We start from the raw sequence: 21,501 nt of genomic DNA on the forward strand, positions 1-21,501 counted from the left end.
AAAAGTGATTATAAAAACATTTATAATGTCACAAAAGATTTCTGTTTCAGATAATTGTTGTTCTTCTGAACCTTCTATTCATCAGAGAAACTTGAAAAAATTCTACTCAGCTGTTTTCAACATAATAATAATAATAATAATAATAATAAATGTTTTTTGAGCAGCAAATCAGAATATTAAATGACGCTAAATGCTAATTGATGCTAAAAGTTCAGCATTGAAATTACAGAAATAAATTAAAATTTAAAATATATTAAAATAGAAAGCAGGCAGAAAAAAAAAAAAACAGAAAAAATATTACTATTTAAAAAAATCTGACTGGTAGTGTAGCTGCTCTCCTAAGTGATATTTTCGAAGAAAATAATATAGTCTTTGTGTTTATTTGTTTTCGTACCATTTCTCTTTTCTGACGAAAATATGATATACATTTTTTTCAAACATATTGATATACATTTGATATACATTTTATTTTATTAAATGTATCTGTTGTCTATAAAAAGCCATTAAGAGATACAAAGTTGTTTTCATATTCATAAATGATTAAGTTTTAAGATGTCCATGCATCCATACAATCTATATTTGATAGAAACTGATTGTAAACAGCCAGAATAATAAAAAATATGAATATCTATAAAAGATTAAGCCTAATATAAGGCCTAACATATATACATAATTATATGTTTCTGAAAAATTTACAGTCAGAAAAAGATAAAATATGAACATTTTCATATTTATAAAATATTTTTTAAGTACCTAAATTGATCTATCTATCTATCTATCTATCTATCTATCTATCTATCTATCTATCTATCTATCTATCTATCTATCTATCTGATGTAAACTAACAACTGATTGTAAGCAGAGAGAAGTAAAAGAAGAGGAAAATATAATAAAACATTTTTTTTTTTTATATCTGTCTGAATAAGATCGAAATATTAAAGCATAAAATAATTTTGATGTAGATGTATTGTAGTGCATCTCTCAATCAGAAGATGGCAGTAAATCTCCAATAATGAGGAAAATCTATATTCAGGCTTGTGTCGGGAGAAAATCCATTGATGACTGGCATCATCATTCCAAACCTCAGGAAAAAATTCTCACAAGCCCATTTCAAATGCCACTCACGCTGTTTTAATGATGCCTAACTGGAGGTGCAATTCTCTGGAGGTATTCTCTGTGCCCACTGAAGCTGTGAATTCTTGCGAGATGGTGTGTAAACAGGTAAAATACATCTGAGGTAGTTTTGAATCCAGACGATTTGTCAGTCACACATTGATATAAGCTTCTCAGCTCCACAAATGGTCAATAGATAGGCACCAAGGGAGTCTTATTTTCAGAGCTAGAAGAGGATGCTGTGTTTCACACCAATTTCCTCTTTTCATCTGTCCATCCCTGAGAAATTCATCACTTTAGCAGACAGCCGAATCTTTGGCCAGGCTTTCATTAAATTTCTATCCTTGTGGCAAAGTAAGAATTGTTCATTTACTATTGATAGTCATGTGGGCTGCCTGCAATTCATCCATCAGTCTACACAGGTGGGGGCCAAAAAACTCAATATTGTAATAAACATTTCATATGCTGAAATATGACTTCTATTTCACACTGGATTTTGATAACAGACTTTTGAAGTCGTTTAAGGCCAGTCCCATTTATGCAATTCACAATTTTGCAATGAAAATGTTACATATCATTGAGACACAGTCCTCAGTTTCTAATTAAGTGTGAATGTGTTTGTTTTTTAATTAGAGCTATTAATGAGCAATCAAAGGTGCTGTAAGAGATTACAGCTACTTTGCTAATCAAACGCTGTCTCTCAAAAACTTAGCCCTCCAAACACAGATCAGCAAACCTGAACACGTCAAAGGCAGTGAAGCAGAGAGTGTTTTGTGCTTGGCTAATTTTTTATTTTTATTTTTTGTGCAAAGCTGGCTGTCACAGAGAAACAGAAAAAGATTTGCTGAAATAAAACATAACTAAGTGAAATAAGTGCTAAATTTACTATATCACATGAACATGAAATCACATGACAAAATCACTAAAATGTCAAATAAATTAAAATCAAAACAAAAAACAAAAAATAAAATGAAAATAAATAATAATAATAATAATAATAAAAACTGTACACTGCGTGCAGAACCTTTAATTATGAATTATGAAAAACCATTTTGCACATTGAAGGTCTTCTAGTATAAAGATAGAATACTCAGCCAGAAGTTGATTCTCCTGTTGTTGAATGTGTGGTAATGTTCCAAATCCTAAGGCCATAATAAAAGATTTGTGACTCATTTTTTATTATTGCTATATTATTGTGTTCCTTTCGCATACAATTTAATGCAAGCTGTGCGATTATGTAAGTTCGCACTGAATTCCATCCAAGCAAAAGATTGCATTTGTCCCAGAGACAGCTACTGAGTCATCTCCTATATAATCAGTTTAAAACATTACATAGCTGGATGGGGGACGAGAGACAATTTAAATGAAATATCTCCCTGGGTTAAGTGAGGGAAATTGAAGTGCAAACAACAGCGTAACCAAATCAATGTCCTAAGTGTGTTTTATTCATTCTAGGCACATCTCCACAGCTAAAACCCAGAGAGCAAAAAGCTTTTCAGCTTTAGCAAATAGGACTTAATGAGTGTCAAAGCCTGTGAAGCATATGTGAGGGAAAGTCACAAAACAAGGGTGCATCTGAAAGCACATGATGTATGATAATTTTAACATCGCTCGCCTGAAAGGAACATATGTCCGTTATCATCAGGCCCGGAGCAGCAGATTAATAAAAGGCCGAATGATGCAAACCTGACGTTTTATTCCAGCTCATCCGGAAGTGTTGTCACGTGCCATATCTCTGCGTTCTCAGCTGAGCGGATGGTGCATACGACCCCATGTGTTCTCAGTGTCACGGCACAATTCTTCAGCTTTTTGTGCAAGATTAATTAAGAAAACGTCTCGGTAGTGAGCTGTACGTCAAGTTTTAATTAAACCAGGCTCACAAGTCCTGCATTAATCTTAAATCCCAGTACTTAAAAGCTTCTGACATGTTTTGGATAGTTTCTTTGAGGAAAATGAATACAGATAAGACATGGAAGCCCATTTCTGTGATGGGATAAAATTAATAAGGTAAGTGTACATTTTTTACTCACATTTCACTTTTATTTTCGCAATTCTGAGTTATATCTCACAGTTCTTACTTAATTCCTCACTATTCAGAATTCAGAATGTTTTCACGATGCGTCATCAATCGGCCATATTGGTGGCACTAAATGTAAATAATGCCACTGAACCGAAAGAAACTTGCATATTTTGCTGATTATTGCTGCTGAAAATGGTCAATTATTGTCATGTTTTGGGCTGTACTAATCGGTCAGACCAGGAAAAACATTTGGTGTACTATAGACTGCCAAAAGTTATAACAGATCAAAGAGAAGAGTGCAAAAGACTGTCTGAGAAAAGAAGACGTTTGTGGTTGGCCAAACTGAACCATGATTTCCAGGCCAAGAATCTTGACAACATTAGTGCTTTTGCTTATCAATTTCGATCAGGTAGGTAAAATATAAGAAGGGTTACTAGAAAGTTACAGGCAGGTGAGTTTTAATTAGGGTTGGAACTGAACTCTGCAGGGCTGCGGCTCTCCAGGACTGGAATTCGCCACCCCTGCTCTAGAGAGTGAATATCAATAATTATCAAAAAAAAGTTTTAACTTTCGACTCACTGTCTCAAAGGGATGCCAAAACATTTGAAAGGGGCAGGGTCACTTTTAGTAAAATGCCTATAACTCCTGAACGGAATGAGATATCTTCGCCAAACTCAGAACATAAAAACATAAAAATGGCTATAACTGCACAACCATTTGTCCTTTCAACATGAAAATCAGCGTGCACGGTCTTGGTCCAAAGTGGCACTTTGTCTATAAGGATATTTGTATCTCAATAAACATGATCGCCATTGGCCAACGAAGTTTGAGCACTTGTTAGACACGGTTAACAGAGGCCGATGGGAATGAAACTCGGTGTTCGCTTGTTCGACTCACGGCTCCAGAGGTCTGAGAAAAATTCGAAAGAAATCAGCAACTGGGGGGCGATATCACATTTTTCAAGTTTGTAAGCGATTGTACGTCACATGGTTTTTCACACCTACGCACTATATTCATATCATACAATAGAATTCCTCATTCCAGACAACTTTGCCTCTAGAACCACTGCTGTCAATCAAATTGTGTCAATTAAATGATTGAGAAGATGTCAAAAACCTACTTGTAGTCCTAGGTTTTTTGCTCAGTTTGGAAAAAAACACTGCAGTACAATTTTCTGGACTGGTCTAGGTCAATAATTATATATATATATATATATATAAAAAAAATTACCCTTTGAGAGGCTATAATGGGGTAGTTTAGAAAAGGGTCCAGTTCAAATTTACCCAAAATCCTAAAGGGAAACTCAAAACTCAAAAAACACGAAATCTGCTGAGCACACAACACAGGGGATTCTAAACAAGCATGCAAAATTTAGGGGGCGATCAGACAACAGCTTTGGATTTGCCAAAAATGCTTTTTTAAATCATTAATTTGGGTGGCTACATGCTTGCTAAGTAAAGTCTTTTTTCATATGTGCATAAATGCCTTTAATCGCTGCTTGCAGCTATATTTAATACTGCTTTTACTTATCTTTACCACCTGTTAACTTCAATTTGTCAAAATATTGCAACCTTTCCTGCTTGCTAAGTCTTTCTCTATATGATTTAGCAGCTTCCACACATTTTTTTCCCATGATTTAAACAGCAGAAATTAGTAGTACAACATATTCATGTAACCATGCAATCCATGCTGTTGTTTAAATCCGAGTATCGCCAATATGGCCGTGCGTCCAGGTAACTGACCAAATCATGACATGAGTGCAAACCCTCTATTGACCCTTTTGCAGGGAATTTGATTGACAGGTGATCTGACCAATCATAAAGGCGAATCTGCCATTTTTTGCCTGACAAACAAACCAGACAGGAGAGAATTAACGTTGGTGGAAAAATGGTGTTTCCTCAGTTGCAACAAGATACCTTCTGATGTTCATTCATGTTTATTTTATGGTATAACTAGTAAAGAGGAAGAGATGATCGGCTGATGTGGCACTCAGGTGCCACAGCGATCTGTCACTAAAGAGCTACAAAACGGTATTTATTGTTTGAATTTCTTAAAAAAAAGACAAAATTTGAAAGCTAGGACTTTCATACTTCAGTCTTGTGTGTAAGCACACTGTCAGTTTCCTCTTTGCTCCGCGATGTGTTTTTCACTGTGTGAGAACATGATGTGTGGCGTGATAGTGCCACAGTTTGTCTGACTGGCATAGCAACAGTAACGAAGGGGAACGAGTCTTTGCAAAAGGTCATTTTAATCAGATTCTCACAATTCTAAGTTTAAATCGTGCAATTCTGACTTTTTCCTCTGAATTCTGAGCCTACATCTTGCAATTCTGCTTTTTGCTTCTGCCATTGAAGGTAAAAAAAATAGTAGTTGTACTTTATTTCTCATTTTTTTCAGCAATTTTGAGTTTATATTAACATGTTTCATCTCAGAATGTCAAACAACATCTTACAATTCCTTAATATTAAGGAATAAAAAGATACAAAAATTCGCAGTTACCTTTCTTAATATTTTATTCTATAGTGGAAACAAGATTCAATACATAATGATGTTGGAGGAGAATGAGATTTTGATTTCACATTAAAATGAAGGACACATGAAAATTGCCTTTTTATCACAAACTGTGAACCTCTTTCTCCCATCCTGTAAGAAAAAAAAAAGAATTTCAACCAGGAACGTGATTTGCATTTTGAAATGTTCTTGAATGAGAACTCAAATGGCCGGCCAGGTCTTTCCAGTAATAGTTTTATGACAAACAAAACCAGCTTAACCACCTCATTACAGCAGACAGACATTTTTCTTGCAACGTTACAGGTAAACGGAGCCAGCGCAGCTGCTTTGTGTTTTTAAATGGGGTGCGGTGTTCACGATGATTAAGGATCTGGGCTGCTAACTGAAAGGCTGTGGATTCAGTCCCAAGTATGTGAGTGACCCATCTGTAGAACACAGTCACAGAGATCACAGTCTGAGCTCCTTGCAATTATTTCACTGTCGCTTTCAGGGGAAAATCAGTCGCAAGACAGCCAGGAAGCTGTTTCGCAGCATACTATTTGCAACAGCTGAGAAAAAACCTATAATGAGAGAGTGTAGATTGAACATCTCAACTGCACTATTTGTCACAGGTCCACTGATTGCTTTTCCAAAGCAGATCATGTGTCTAGCATTAGAGTGAATATCCCCTGCTGCTAAAATTACTTTGCTGAAAAGTAAAATGCAGATGTCTCTATTATTAAATTTTTAGTTGCTATTTTAGATCACTAATGGAAAGGAAGCATAGAATTTCAAGATCTGCTATTTTTGTACAGAAAATAGCAACATCAAAGACGTCTGGATGTCCATGTACACGCTCCCAGATGCGGACCTTTTCCTTGCTCGTGTAAGGTACTCAGTTTCCATTCTTAGATTCTGAGTTCTCCTTTCATGTTAAATTTAAAGAAACACTGCAGTGAATGGAATGAGAAAAATTCTTAACAAGCAAAGAAACGTGATGCCTGAAATAAATCAGATTTGTTGTGAATAGACAGTGAGAGAAACAACTAAGGCTTCATTTCTAATGATCGTGATCAGTCGAAAGAAAACAGATGGCTATGAGCTGCATACATTTACATGGTTTGCTGAAATATTGCAGTATGCATAAGTGCTATTGTCCATATAGAAATCCCCAATTCAAACAACATACAAAGAACTGTCAGTCCTGTCTCTATTGAACAGAACTGAAAGTGGCATTGCATAATAGCTCAGAATCTGTAAGGGCTCCTGTTAATCAGGTGCCCTTTGGAGAAAAGAAAGATCTGGCAATGAAAAATACTTTGCTATTGTGTTGTGTTTACAGAATCCACATCAACATACCTCAACAAAAGTGATGTCTGAGTATGCAGATGAATGGAAGTTCACAGGTCAAAGCATTTACGCAACAACAAGAGTGCTTTTTGTCTAACTAATGAATACTAGTCATTAGCGATGATTAAGAGGCAATTTTGTTTCCAACTGCGAAATGATTGTTGAATGGTTTATAGTTGAACTAGCAGATATGAAAAACATTATGTCTCTGGTGACCTCAGTATCTGTGCACCAAATCATGAAAGAACACAACAAGTCTTATGCAATTATGCTGGAGCACCAAACTAATGCATTGATTGCTATACTATACTGGAAAACGTAGTGAGGTGTTATTATTGTAAAATAAAACCCCAGCTCAAAGCACTTATTGAAAGTTACTCACTAAATAAATATGTGGACATGAATTGACTTGAAATACAGTATTTTACCTGTATCGAATTCAAGTTTCAAGTTTCTGATCAACAGAAAAAAAAAAAAAAAACTTTCCAATGTAAAAATAAGAATAATAATAATTTTCCTGCATATTTTAGCACTCAAGTCACAAAGTAGGCTAAGTGAGCTCAGGTTGACACATTTAGCACTTTTTTTTTTTTTTTGGTTAAACATTTTTTATGTTTTTGTTATATGTGACCCTGGACCAGTCAAAAGGGTCAATTCTCTGACATTGAGATTAATATATAATAAATAAGCTTTACACTGATGTATGGTTTGTTAGGGTAGGACAGCATTTGGCCGAGATACCACGATAAGTTCTTAGCAATGCATATTAATAATAAGAAATTAAGTTTTGATATATTTACAGTAGGCAATTTACAAAATATCTTCATGGAACATTACTTAATATCCTGATTTTTGGCATAAAAGAAAGATTGATAATTTTGACCTATACAATGTATTTTTGTTATGAAGATTTGCTACAAATATACCTGAGCTACTTTGGACTGGTTTTGTGGTCCAGGGTCACATATACTTTTTTCATCCTTTTTTTTTCCATTACACATTATCTACCTAATGTTTTAACATTAAAGCAGGTGCAGAAAAATTTAACTTGAACAAAGTGACTTTAAGGCAAGTCTCCAAAGTTAGCAAAAAAGCAGTGAAACAGTGAAAGAGATCAGAGGCTTTTTTTTTTTGGAATGGATGTCAAAGGAGAAGGGGCTTCACTACTCTGAAATAAACTGCTTTTGTGGAAAAACAGCTTAATGAATCGACCACCTACTGGCTAGTCCTAAGCATGTTTGCCATTAAACATTGATTTTGGATCGAGTTCAGACCCAACAAATGCTGTTCTATAAGAGAAGTCACAGTAAATTTTGCGACATTCATTTCTAAGCAAACAGCGATTGGGTGTTGCACAGCTCTGACAAAAATTCAAGCTCGGACAAATATTCAATTCAATACATATATATATATATATATATATATATATATATATATATATATACAGGTACGTCTCAATAAATTAGAATGTTGTGGAAAAGTTCATTTATTTCAGTAATTCAACTCAAATTGTGAAACTTGTGTATTAAATTCAGTGCACACAGACTGAAGTAGTTTAAGTCTTTGGTTCTTTTAATTGTGATGATTTAGCCTCACATTTAACAAAAACCCAACAAATTAGAATACTTCATAAGACCAATAAAAAAAAAACACTTTTATTGAATTGTTGGCCTTCTGAGAAGTATGTTCATTTACTGTATATGTACTCATTACTTGGTAGGGGCTACTTTTGCTTTAATTACTGCCTCAATTCCGTGTGGCATGGAGGTGATCAGTCTGTGGCACTGCTGAGGTGGTATGGAAGCCCAGGTTTCTTTGACAGTGGCCTTCAGCTCATCTGCATTTTTTGGTCTCTTGTTATTCATTTTCCTCTTATCAATACCCCATAAATTGTCTGTGGGGTTCAGGTCTGGTGAGTTAGCTGGTTTTCTGGTGACTTTGGTTTTCAAAAAACACAGTGGACCAACACCAGCAGATGACAATGCACCCCAAATCATCACAGACTGTGGAAACTTAACACTGGACTTCAAGAAACTTGGGCTATGAGCTTCTCCACCCTTCCTTCAGACTCTAGGACCTTGGTTTCCAAATGAAATACAAAACTTGCTCTCATCTGAAAAGAGGACTTTGGACCACTGGGCAACAGTCCATTTCGTCTTCTCCTTAGCCCAGGTAAGACGCCTCTGACGTTGTCTGTGGTTCAGAAGAGGCTTAACAAGAGGAATACGACAACTGTGGCCAAATTCCTTGACACTTCTGTGTGTGGTGGCTCTTGATGCCTTGACCCCAGCCTCAGTCCATTCCTTGTGAAGTTAACCCAAATTCTTGAATCAATTTTGCTTGACAAGCCTCTCAAGGTTGCGGTTCTCTCGGTTGGTTGTGCATCTTTTTCTTCCACGCTTTTTCCTTCCACTCAACTTTCTGTTAACTTGCTTGGATACAGCACTCTGTGAACAGCCAGCTTCTTCAATGAATGTTTGTGGCTTACCCTCCTTGTGAAGGGTGTCAATGATTGTCTTCTGGACAACTGTCAGATCAACAGTCTTCCCCATGATTGTGTAGCCTGTGAACCTAACTGAGAGACCGTTTTGAAGGCTCAGGAAACCTTTGCAGGTGTTTTGAGTTGATTAGCTGATTGGCATGTCACCATATTCTAATATGTTGAATTGGTGGGTTTTTGTTAAATGTGAGCCAAAATCATCACAATTAAAAGAACCAAAAACTTAAAATACTTCAGTCTGTGTGCATTGAATTTATTTAATACACACGTTTCACAATTTGAGTTGAATTACTGAAATAAATGAACTTTTCCATGACATTGTAATTTATTGAGATGCACCTGTATATGAAGAGTTCAGACGCAAAACCAGCCAAAAGCCATCTCGGTCAAAAATGAGATAATGAGTGAATGCTCCTGACACATAGTATACATCCATCAAGTACTTTTACTTCAAACTTGCTAAATTCCAGTCTCATCCCAATCAGAAGTACCATTACTTACATAGAAACCTATACAAAGTAGCCAGAAAGAAATGCTCATTTTAAAGAAATACGTCAGATGGATTTAGATGCTTTTGCATCTGAACTCTTCATATATATATATATATATATATATATAGTTCACCATGTACCTCACTTTGTTCTAGTTGTTTACTTACAGTGGCTAATGACTCACACGTTCGCAGAAAATAGCTTACTTCCACATTGAAACGTAAGATGGATATGTGGTTGTCTTCACAGAGACAAAAGTTTCCATGATATACAGCATTACCACGGACAATGACATTAGGAAACATCTGAACGTGCAAATCCCTAACTAACCAATCAAAGTCAAGTATTCAAGAGAGCAGGTTTTATTCACAGAGTGTCCATATAATGCACTGAACCATCCATGGCTTGTGTATATTTACCTGCGAACTGAAATATGTATTTATGCAAACTCTAGCTGAGCTGGTTATATTTGAACGTGAACTGCTTTGTTTCAAAAGCGAATTCTCAAAGGACGCATTGTGTTGCTCCCTACATGTTCTGCAGTTGAGAGAAAACATGCTGAACCATACACGGCGTGCTTAATTCTTTATTAGATTATTTTAAAACGGGTTTGGGTGGTTTAACTGTGGGGCTTCTGAAAAAGAAAACGTTGGCATGGTTACCAGCTTCAGGTCCACAGCTTTCTCAACCACACTGTCCGTTATGAGCTCACTGGACTGTAGTCAAATGACAGGAGGCATTTCTTTTAGAAGATTCCTTACTGTGATATATATATATTTTTTTCATTATATATAAGGATTCTAGCAAAGGCTCTGCTCTCTTGCACAATTTTAATGCATTATACAGTCTTTGATGTTGCTAATTAGGGGAAGCAAACAGAACAAGATGTGTTGCGTGCTTAGAATGAAGTCAAACAGAAATCAAAGATGTGTAAAATTGGTAAGTTTGCAATTAGCCACATGCTTCATCTGGCTAACTTTAATTTTGACTCAGAAACACAATGTTAAAGTTAATGGTCATTCTGTCCTTGTCACTTTTTTAAAAATGGACGAGTTACATTCCACACAGACTGTCACTTTATTGCAAATATTACAAAAAAGTAATTTCATTAGGATATTCATTAAACATGCATATTACTTTTATGAGTAATGATATTCACAGCTGGTGTTTAATAGGAAAAAAATAGGCCCCAAAGTCTGATGTATTATTCATGGTGGGTACTACAGCAAGCATCACTATTACTATAGCGCATAATTAGAGTCAAGGATTTGATTGCTTTTCTAAATTTATGATTTTCACTTGGTGGATGATAAAACAAGCAAAGTAAAAATGCCTGAAGGAGGGACCCAAGTCATATCTAAAGCCATTATATCACAGGTACTTGGGCCATAAAGAAACCTCTTTAAAGGGCTAGTCCACCAAAAAATGAATATTCTGTCATCATTTACTCATCATTTCGAACCTGTATGACTTTATATTCTATTTTATCCCTACTTAAATAAACCTTGTTTTTAATGTATGGACAAAACCCACCTAACCCACATTATTATTATTAAAAAAAAAAAAAAAACTTTCACAGAAGAAATTCCGTGATGGGTTTGGAATGACGTTTGGAATAACACCATTCCTACGGGGAAGGTGACAAACAATGTGACAGATTTTTCTTACATCACAGTGTCAGTTTTATCACTTCAAGAAGGCTTATCCTTTCACTCTTTTCCCCCATTTTACAAGCTCATCACTGATTTTCAGCTGAAACATTGACTGAGAGGCCCAAAGCCTGTAATTTCAGTGAGAACAGAACTCAGGGCAGATTGAACTTTGCGACTTCAGATACAACATTCCCCTCACTACACCTTATATTACCATTGCTTTTATCACGTTACCACACCATTTAAGAAAATCAACACTAATTATCTAACTCTTGACAGATCCGAAAGAAGCCTAATTTAGCCTGCCGTGTACTGTAGGCGAACACTATCTCCCTTGGTTACCAACAGTGTGAGTAGACATAAAAATCATCTTGGTTTTAGCTTTTAAACAAGCCATTTTTTCCACTTCAAGGTCTAAACAGTCTCTCTAGTTTCTATAATCAGCATCTCTTCAGATCTAACAAACCACAGAGGCACGGTGATCAAATGGATAGTGCTGTTGAAACCGCAGGACGTTTCAGGTACTTACACATCAGGTTTCATGGCCTCTTCAAGCCCCATCTACCGTCAAGAGACCACAAGACATTTTGAGCAATGTCATTTCAAACTTAATTCATACGGACAAAAAAGCTAATTTTGTGAATTTTAATTTAGGGACACTTCATCACCAATTAGCGAGCTCTGTAATCATTTCCAACAGAATCCATTCCCAAACTACTGCACACCTATTTTTTCTGAAGCTCTGCAGGTAATTCATGCAGGTAAGTGTGTTGGCGAGTTCATCAAAGCATTTCAATGAGAAAGAATTCTCAGTAATAATTACTTTGAAGTAGCTATGCTCTTTTCACCACTGTTTGCAATTATCACAGCTACACTCACATGAAAGAGCCGCATCACCACTGGTCATTAGAGAAAATCATAGGACAGGTTTGTAAAATGTTTCGTAAACATCAGATAGTACTTGGATGTATTTAAGGGATAGTTAATCCCTTAGAATGACAATTGTGTCATTAATAACTAACCCTCGTGTCATTCATAACCCGTGGGACTTTCATCTTAAGAACACAAATTAAGATATTTTTGATCAAGTCCAAGAGCTTTCTGACCCTGCATAGACAGCAACGGTACCACCACGTTGAAGGCCCAGAAAGATAGTAAGGACATTGTTAAAATGGTCCATGTGACATAAGCGGTTCAACTGCAATTTTATAAAGCTAAGAGAATACTTTTTGTGTGCAAAGGATAGTTTTATTCATCAATTTCTTCTCTTCCGTGTCAGTCTTCAACACATGTTTGAATGTTGAATAAAGTCATTATTTTTGTTTTATTTGCGCACAAAGTGTATTCCCATAGCTTCATAAAATTACGGTTGAACCACTGATGTCACATCATCACAGAATGATGTCCTTACTACCTTTCTGGGCCTTGAAAGTGTCAGCCACATTGCTGTCTATGCAGGGTCAGAAAACTCTTGGATTTCATTAAAGAGCAGGTCATATGGGTTTTCGAAAAATATATTTTTTGCACTTTGTAATGTAGATATCCTTCAGTGTAAACAGTCTGCAAAGTTGTTAATCAAAAAAGTGCATTATACATAAAGATATTGTCTCTCAAAAGAAAAAGTCGACTCAGAATCGCCTTAAGAATCTTCTGCCTGTTACCAATCTACATCACTGAGTAACACATTAGCATAATCCCCGCCTGCCCTTGAAATATGAAAAGTCTGACCTGCCCACACTGACCCCCTAGTTAGTGTGTTTACATCATGTTGAGAAGACACTGTGTTCTGAGTTCTGCGCTGTGAAAGCAAGTTTGTTTTTTTTCAGTGCCGAAAGATGTTGATCTGAAGAATCTGTGGTTACAGTTCAATTCAAACCTTTTGTTGTGCGCTCGTCATTTTACTGAGGACTACTTCTCTAATCTTGGCTTTTATCTTCTTTGGCTTCTGATCTTCGTTATTTGGAGTAACAAGTGTCTCTGAACCACAACCTGTAAGTACAATTGCTACGTTTTGTGTACATTTTCAACTGAGTGCTCAAAATATCAATATTTTTTTAATATGTGATGTAAAACTATTGCAGCAGTAGGTTTCCAGGTAAACCATGATATTACTGTCTTCCCTGGTGAAAAAAAACAGCATATGCTGGTAGGTATGTTTTGATGCTGGGATGCTGGTTAGGTATGTTTTGATGCTTGTTTAAGCTGGTCCTTTGCTGGTTTATGCTGGTCCTTTGCTGGTTTATGCTGGTCCTTAGCTGGATTATGCTGGTCCTTAGCTGGTTTATGCTGGTCCTTTGCTGGTTTATGCTGGTCCTTGACCAGCAACATGACCAGCATAAATCAGCAAAGGACCAGCTTGGACCACCTTAAACCAGCATCAAAACATACCTACCAGCATATTCTGTTTTTTTTCACCAGGGTGATTAAATAGTTTTGATAATTTGCTGTAAATCCACTATTTACTAATAATATGTGGATTAATGTAGACTGTCGTTCTAATTACTTTGTTTCATAATACAGAATGTAACTAAGACATATTTTGGTTTACAAACTGTATTGTTTCATCAGTTAGTCACGTTAGCGCTCGGCTAACGTATCCACCATTATTGTTTTGTTAAGTGTTTACAGTTTAGCAGTTTAGCTGTGGGCACAATTTGCTTGCTTAAGTGTTAAACAAAATGTTTTATATTTTAAGAATGGATTGGAGCACTATATTATTGTTTTATGTAAAGGTGCGTGCTCAGGGTTGCCAGGTTTTCGCAACAAAACCTGCCTAATTGCTACTCAAAACTAGCCCAATCACATTTCGAGGGGATCCCCCGTTAAAAATCACGCTCTGGGGTGTAAAATACACCCTTTTTGTTGAGGTTCCCATTGTAAATTTGCATTCCAGGGGGTAAATCTGACGTTATTGGGTTTGCTATAACCTACAACATCAAAAACAACCGCAGACTTGGCAACACAGATGGTAGCGCTCACTAACTTGCTTAAGTACTCCTCTTTGTACCAATCACAACAGGCTTGGCCAGCTGACCAATCAGAGCAGAGTAGGCTTATGGAAGTGAGGGGTTTACAGACATTATGCTCAAATCAGACATTATGTATAAATGTATATTCTGAGAAAATTAAATGTTTTTTGGACTTTAGATAAATTTAAACTTGTTGTAGAGGACTCAAAGACAAAATTAAACACTTTAAAATCCCATATGACCTGATCTTTAAAAATATCTTAATTTGTGTTCCAAAGATGAACAAAAGTCTTACGGGTTTGGAACGACATGAGGGAATTGACAATGACAGAATTTTCATTTTTGGGTGAACTATCCCTTTAACATCTAAAGGAAATGTTTCCAGGAAGGAAGATGTGTTTTTTGGTGTTTGCCATATGATGCCATCTGTACACTTCAAAACGTTTTTTTCTCCAGCTTTCTAAAGCTGACGTCTAAAGACAACTTCAAAAACAGTGTTGATTTAAATTATTCGGCTTATATCAAAAATGCCTTCTGATGTATTTGTTACATAATGGGTATGAAAGCACTCATTCATTTGAACAATTTCTTTGATACTCTAAGAATGTGTATAACATTAATCCTCTGTAATTTATTAGGACAAAAGTTTGGCATGAGAATTGCATTCTCCCATAAAGGATTACTGGAGAACTTATGCACATATGTTGGTGATGTGACACTCGGGTGACATCACCCTTCCTCCTAGCATATTTTCTCACCAATCATTATGTCACAACAGTCAGAAGAATGTAGAAAGCACTGAATCACCTCATCCATCAGCATACTGCACTCATGGTGCTTGGCTGCGCAAGTCCCATAGATATTCCAACAGTCTGCTAGCCTCATCATGAACAGCATGATTGAATTCAGTGGAGTGCATGTGGAGATGCTGATGAATAAGTTTAGGGAAGACTGGAAGCCAGGGTTTAGCATTAATGGGGTGGATAGATTTTCCTTTGGCACTGGCTTTGAGATTGAAACGAGACTCACTGGAGTTGTAGCTGGCGGTATTATCGTTGCCTGGGGTACTGATGTTTTTGTCCTTTCCAAACAATCGTTACAGAAGAAACTCTACAGGGTGAAACATTTTAAAAGAGATATACTGTAGGTACGGTTCTGTAAATTGGACCATTCTGGCAGCTGCCATCTCACCTATGGAAAGGAAAAACACAACATAGAGATAACAATATTATGAGAGATGTGCACTTTTTGCAGCACTGTGTTAATAAAGATTGACCCAGATGGTATATACTTGCTAGGAGTGGTTGCTAAGTGACCATAATGACCATAATTTATACACCTATTTTAAGGAACACAGTTTTTTTTTTTTATTATTTTTTTCATTCCAGTCCTTCAATTCTGCTTTTCATCTAAGACATTAAACCTAACAAAGATAAGTTCAACGGCCAGGACAATGATAGAAAACACATTATCTAGTTATGTTACAAAAGATTTTTTTTTTTTTTTCAGATAAATGCTCTATTTAATCTCTTATTCATCAAAGATACCTAAATGAAAAAATGTATCACAGGTTAAACAAAAATATTAATCAGCATGAACGTTTTCAAATTTGAGCATAAGAAATGTTTCTTGAGCACCAAATCAGCATATAAGAATGATTTCTGGAGGATCATGTGACACTAAAGACTTAGTTTTAAATTGAAATAATATTTCACAATATTACCATTTTTTATTTAAAAAATAAAGACTTCTAAAAAAGAACTCTATTAAAAGTCTATTAAAATACATAAATAAAGTTCATAAGTAAAATATAGAATTATCACACTAGTCAAACTTGCATAATTAAAAACAAAACAAAACAGTTTTGTATCTTTTAGTCAGTGTTGCCAAATCTGTGTTTTTTCAGCAGATTTTGGCTACTTCAACACTGTTTTTTTTTTTTTTTTTTCTTTTTTTTTTTTCAATGCTTTATTAACAACAAATAGCATGTACAACAAAACACATTTCACATGCCTCAAAATGAAGGAACAAAAAACAAAAAACAAAAAACAAAAAAAAACAAGAGAGGGTACATAAGCAGTTTACCTACAAATGTATCTTAAACAAATATTTACATTCCATATGATATTACAATGAAATGTTAATACAGAAATATACTTTGCAGATTAGCACCATTAAATAACCTTATTTTATGTGAAAATGTTAAGGGATGAGCATATATTAATTGTTTTAACCGCTTTACTATTTTTAGATTTTGACATCACATCTATATACATTTTAATCTCTTTTTCAAGGACTAAAAAAAGAGATTTGCACTTTGTAAACTTGCATTTATGAATGTGAAATTTACATAAAAATAAAATAAAATTTATAATAAAACAAACATCCTTTAAAGAGCGATCTTTAATAAAATAACCCAAAATCACATGTCTATAAGATAAGGAAAATGTTTTTAAAATATTACCATCAATGAAAACTCACATTATTCCAAAAATGCTGGGTATATTGACAGGACCAAAACAGATGAGAGATTGTTTCACTGGAGCATTCACAAAAAGAGCATTTTAAATCAGTATCAATTTTAAATTTTTGTAGAAATTCTTTTGTAGGATAAACTCTATGTACTTCAATACTGTTGCCGTGACCCCTATCACATGATATTCAGCCCTTGGAATGCAAATTTTACCTGGGAACCCCACCAAAAAAAAAGTGTATTTTCCCCCCCGGAGCACAATTTTGATCAAGGAATGCATTGTGAAGTGCGATTGTGCTTCTAGTTTCTGGGATAGTTTTAAGTAGCAGTTGGGGTGGGTTTTATTGTGCAACCCTGCTTTTAGTGTGTGAGAATTAGCTTTGAGGCCATTTGTGCATATAGTATACTACAAAATATGGACAAAAATCATTTTTAGCAGATATACGCTTTCAAATTTACATTTTAAATAGTCCTTAGGAACTCGGTTTGTTCGCTTCACTTACCACTATGCAAATATTTGTCATCCTATCAGTGCCAACACATAAGGTTGTTATAAAATGAAAAAATTGTGAAGCATCAGTTACTTTCCCGCTCAGTTTTCTTAATTGTTTTGTCCCATGAACCATGACCACAGGCTTCCCTGAATGACAAATTGAAAGCAAACCAATCCCATGTAAAGTCTTAGCTAAGTGACTTCCTTCCAACATCTGTGCATGCTAGGTGAACTGCAGGATGGAGAAATGAAATACAGTGTTTATGCAATGCCACTAAACAGAACGGAGAGTTTCTGTATTTCCACAGCTGTTATATCCCCTGGCACATTTTAGATTAGATTCCACAGCCAGGATGCAACTGTTGACTGAGAAAAGGTCAGAGCAATGCTCTTTCACACAAAGGTTAAAAATAATAGCAAAAAAAAAAAAAAAAAAAATCTAAAATAAAAATTCCCATGTGCAAGATAATTCGATTTTAAAGTGTACTTTGGGCACATTTCCAGCCTTAGGCTCTGCTCTGTATGTCCTCTGTATGCCATCTTTGATATTTTTTGATTGTCTTGTTTGCTGCAGGCCATACATATTTCATGACTGAATGGCTAAAAACTGTATGGATGCAGCCAAGCCTTCGCCCATTATTTCTGTGGTCAAGTACTTACAAATAATACACTCCATCCCTGCGGAGAAACGGATATGATGTCCACCGTGCCGCGTTGAAGGTTGGCCTCTCTGGAGCTTTGTGAACATGGCCTGTCGACATGACACATTTGAAGCCGAGCCATCCAGTACATTTGAATGCTGAGCCGAAGCAGACCCCAGTCCCCAGTGATTCAGAGAATGCCAGCGGCAGAATACAAATTTATAGTTTCCTACGACCTTCAAAACCACCAGACAGGCATACTAAGTTTTAAAGCTGGAATGTTTAACTAAACCTCCAGTGCTGTAAGGTGTCTTCCATGTTCAGTTCAAGAGCGATTAAAGTATTAATGATTTATTTCATTTTCATTGTAAGTCTGAGTGTGTGTGGTATTTTTTATTTTTTTTTCAAATTCCCAGATTCCGAAGATGCCAAGAGATGGTGTTGGATGGTGTAAGATGTTGCATGACAATGTGAAACATGATGTGAACAAGCCCACCTGCATAACTTTACTATTAAACCATTTTACACACACTGTGTGGACAATTTACACAGTAAATTTCTCATACAATTACAAAAAAGTAACATTAAATTACACGTGAAATTTTGAATGAATAAAAAACTCAAATAGTATTTTCTTGTAAATTGTACGCAAGTATTCTTTGTTTTATTTACAACTTAAAAAGTGTATTTGTAAAGTGTGAAATACTGCAATCAGCTGTTCAATATCACTAACAGGTTTAACACAATAACTTTATGTTTAAAAGTTGGGTAGTCCTAATTTTGACATTAAGTGTGTTCAAGTGGTCAGTAGATGATGCTGATGTACCTTTTTTTACAGAAAAATCAGCACGAGTTTTAAACTCTGCATCTACAAGATGATAAATAAATCATGGGCATCAGTGTGTTTTTGCTTCATGTTTTTATAAAATTTATGAAGGTGCTGTAAATTGTTATGTATGTACAATACATCATCATATTTTGTTCATGCAGACTTATTTCACCTAATTTACCGTCAGTACAAATGCTGTATCCATTGTGTCTGTATCCACATGTTTTCTCACCAACTCAAAAACTCTGGGCTTAAAGCAAGAGTTCACCCAAAAATAAAAATTCTGTCTTTAATTACTCATCCTCATGTCATTCTAAACCTGTAAGACTTTTGTTCATCTTTGAAACACAAATTAAGATATTTTTTATAACCCTGCATAGACAACAACTGACACGCTTAAGACCCAGAAAGGTAGTAAGGACATTGTTAACATAGTCCCTGTGACATCAGTGGTTCAACCGTAATATTATGAAGCTATAAGAATACTTTCTGTGCGTGAAGAAAACAATTTATGTAACAATTAATTCTTTGTGTCAGTCTTCGACACCAAAAGAGTAGTCACAAGAGGGTCGATGTTCACAAGAGTTCGGCTGTTCGATTCCGAAAATTTTGGAATCAAGTCAGATTCTGATCCCTGGTTTGATTCGATTCCAAGAAACTATTCCTCACTGTTGTTTTCAATTCTTGTTTTTTAGATGGGAGGAACCTCATTTCGCTATGACTGCAGGATATAAAGGTCGTAGAAAGTACCCTTCTAATAATATGAAGTTTTTGCGATGCATTTTTGTAGCTCTGATTGATTTTTAAACTGTAATTTTGTCTGCATTGTGCATGAAATTAGTCATTGCCCACAGCTTAGCAGTGGACGTGCATTTAATGCATGAATGGAACAAGACATGAAGTGTCTAAAATACATGTGCACAGTTCAGCTGAATGATGTTTACTTTTACCGTATGCTTTGCACAAAATTAACAAACTGTACACTGAAACAAAATAACCAGAACATTAACAACAACACTGATATAAGATTTTGACATTTTCTTTCAGAATGATCAATATGTCAATATCACAATTATCAAAATAGCATAGGGCAGAGTGGGGGACTGCTGTTTCCCCCAAAATAACCACAAGAAGAAATCAAGACTCTTTGACAAGTGTGATGTATAAGTTTTCACCATGAAGCAGTGATGTACTGGAGAGAAAATGGATTTCACAGTAGATTATCTAATTTTCAGCAGTAAGAAAAAAAGGCCCCAAAAACAAAAATTTAAAGTTAATTTACTCACCCCTTGTCATTCTTGTCGACTTCAATGGTGCCCCCAAGTTTTCTAAAATGCAGTTTAAATGCAGCTTCAAATGGCTCTAAATGATCCCAGGCGAGGAAGAAGGGTCTTATCTAGCGAAACAATAGGTCATTTTCTAAACAAACTGACAATTTATATACTTTTTAACCTCAAATGCTCGTCTTGTCTCATCTCTGCGATGTGCATGCGTAGTCTGTGTAATTTGAGTCAATACAGTTAGAGTAGGTCTAAAAAATCCCGTCTCGTTTTCTTCTTCAACGTCAAAATCGTCCTACATCGCTGTTTCACCTTTATTTTTTGTATCGGGCGTTTGATATTCTATGCATGTTCACTTTGTAAACACTGGGTCAGTACTTCTGCAGCGATGTAAGATGATTTTGAAGTTGGGGAAGAAAATGAGATGGGAGTTCACGCAGACCTAGACAAGACGAGTGTTTGAGGTTAAAAAGTATATAAATTGTCAGTTCGTCGAAAATGACCAATCGTTTTGCTAGATAAGACGTTTCTTCCTCGGCTGGAATTGTTTAGAGCCATTTGAAGCTGCATTTTGAAAGATCAAACTTGGGGGCACCATTGAAGTCCACTATATGGAGATAATATAAAATCGGCTGAAGAAAGAAAGACACAAACATCTTGGATGACAAGTGGGTGAGTAAATCATCTGTAAATTTTTGTTCTGGAAGTAAACATCTCCTTTAAATGTGTGCAGTTTCAAAGCGTAGGGGTCAAAGAATCCAAACTGAAAGTGTTGAATTTTATTAAATAGAGATTGCGGGAGTGTTCAATCTCAATGTCTTCATCAGTGTTCAGCGGGACAACTGAGCTCTTATCTGAGCAGTCAGTGTATGATTCAACCATGATTGTGAGCTTATTCTCCCAGACCTTAGGTCTGATTGAATTGCTCATTCATACTCTGAATTTTGTTCGATTTGCTCCAAGAGTGCATATATAGCATTTAGTAAGAATAAAGTAACACAAGCTCAACAAAGGAGATCCTATATAGCAATTGTGCACAGTCCCAATAACCAGTAATTGTGTCTTTCCATGCTGTGGCCAGTAATTTTTAGGTTAGAATTATATGTGGTGTGATAGTAGAACAAATTGAATCACATTGATTGCGAGGTTTGCATATCTTTAGGCTATGTGTATATATTGCAGGGTAAATACCACATTTAT

This window comes from Labeo rohita, chromosome 2 (assembly GCF_022985175.1).
Source record: "Labeo rohita strain BAU-BD-2019 chromosome 2, IGBB_LRoh.1.0, whole genome shotgun sequence".
NCBI classification, from domain to species: Eukaryota; Metazoa; Chordata; class Actinopteri; order Cypriniformes; family Cyprinidae; genus Labeo; species Labeo rohita.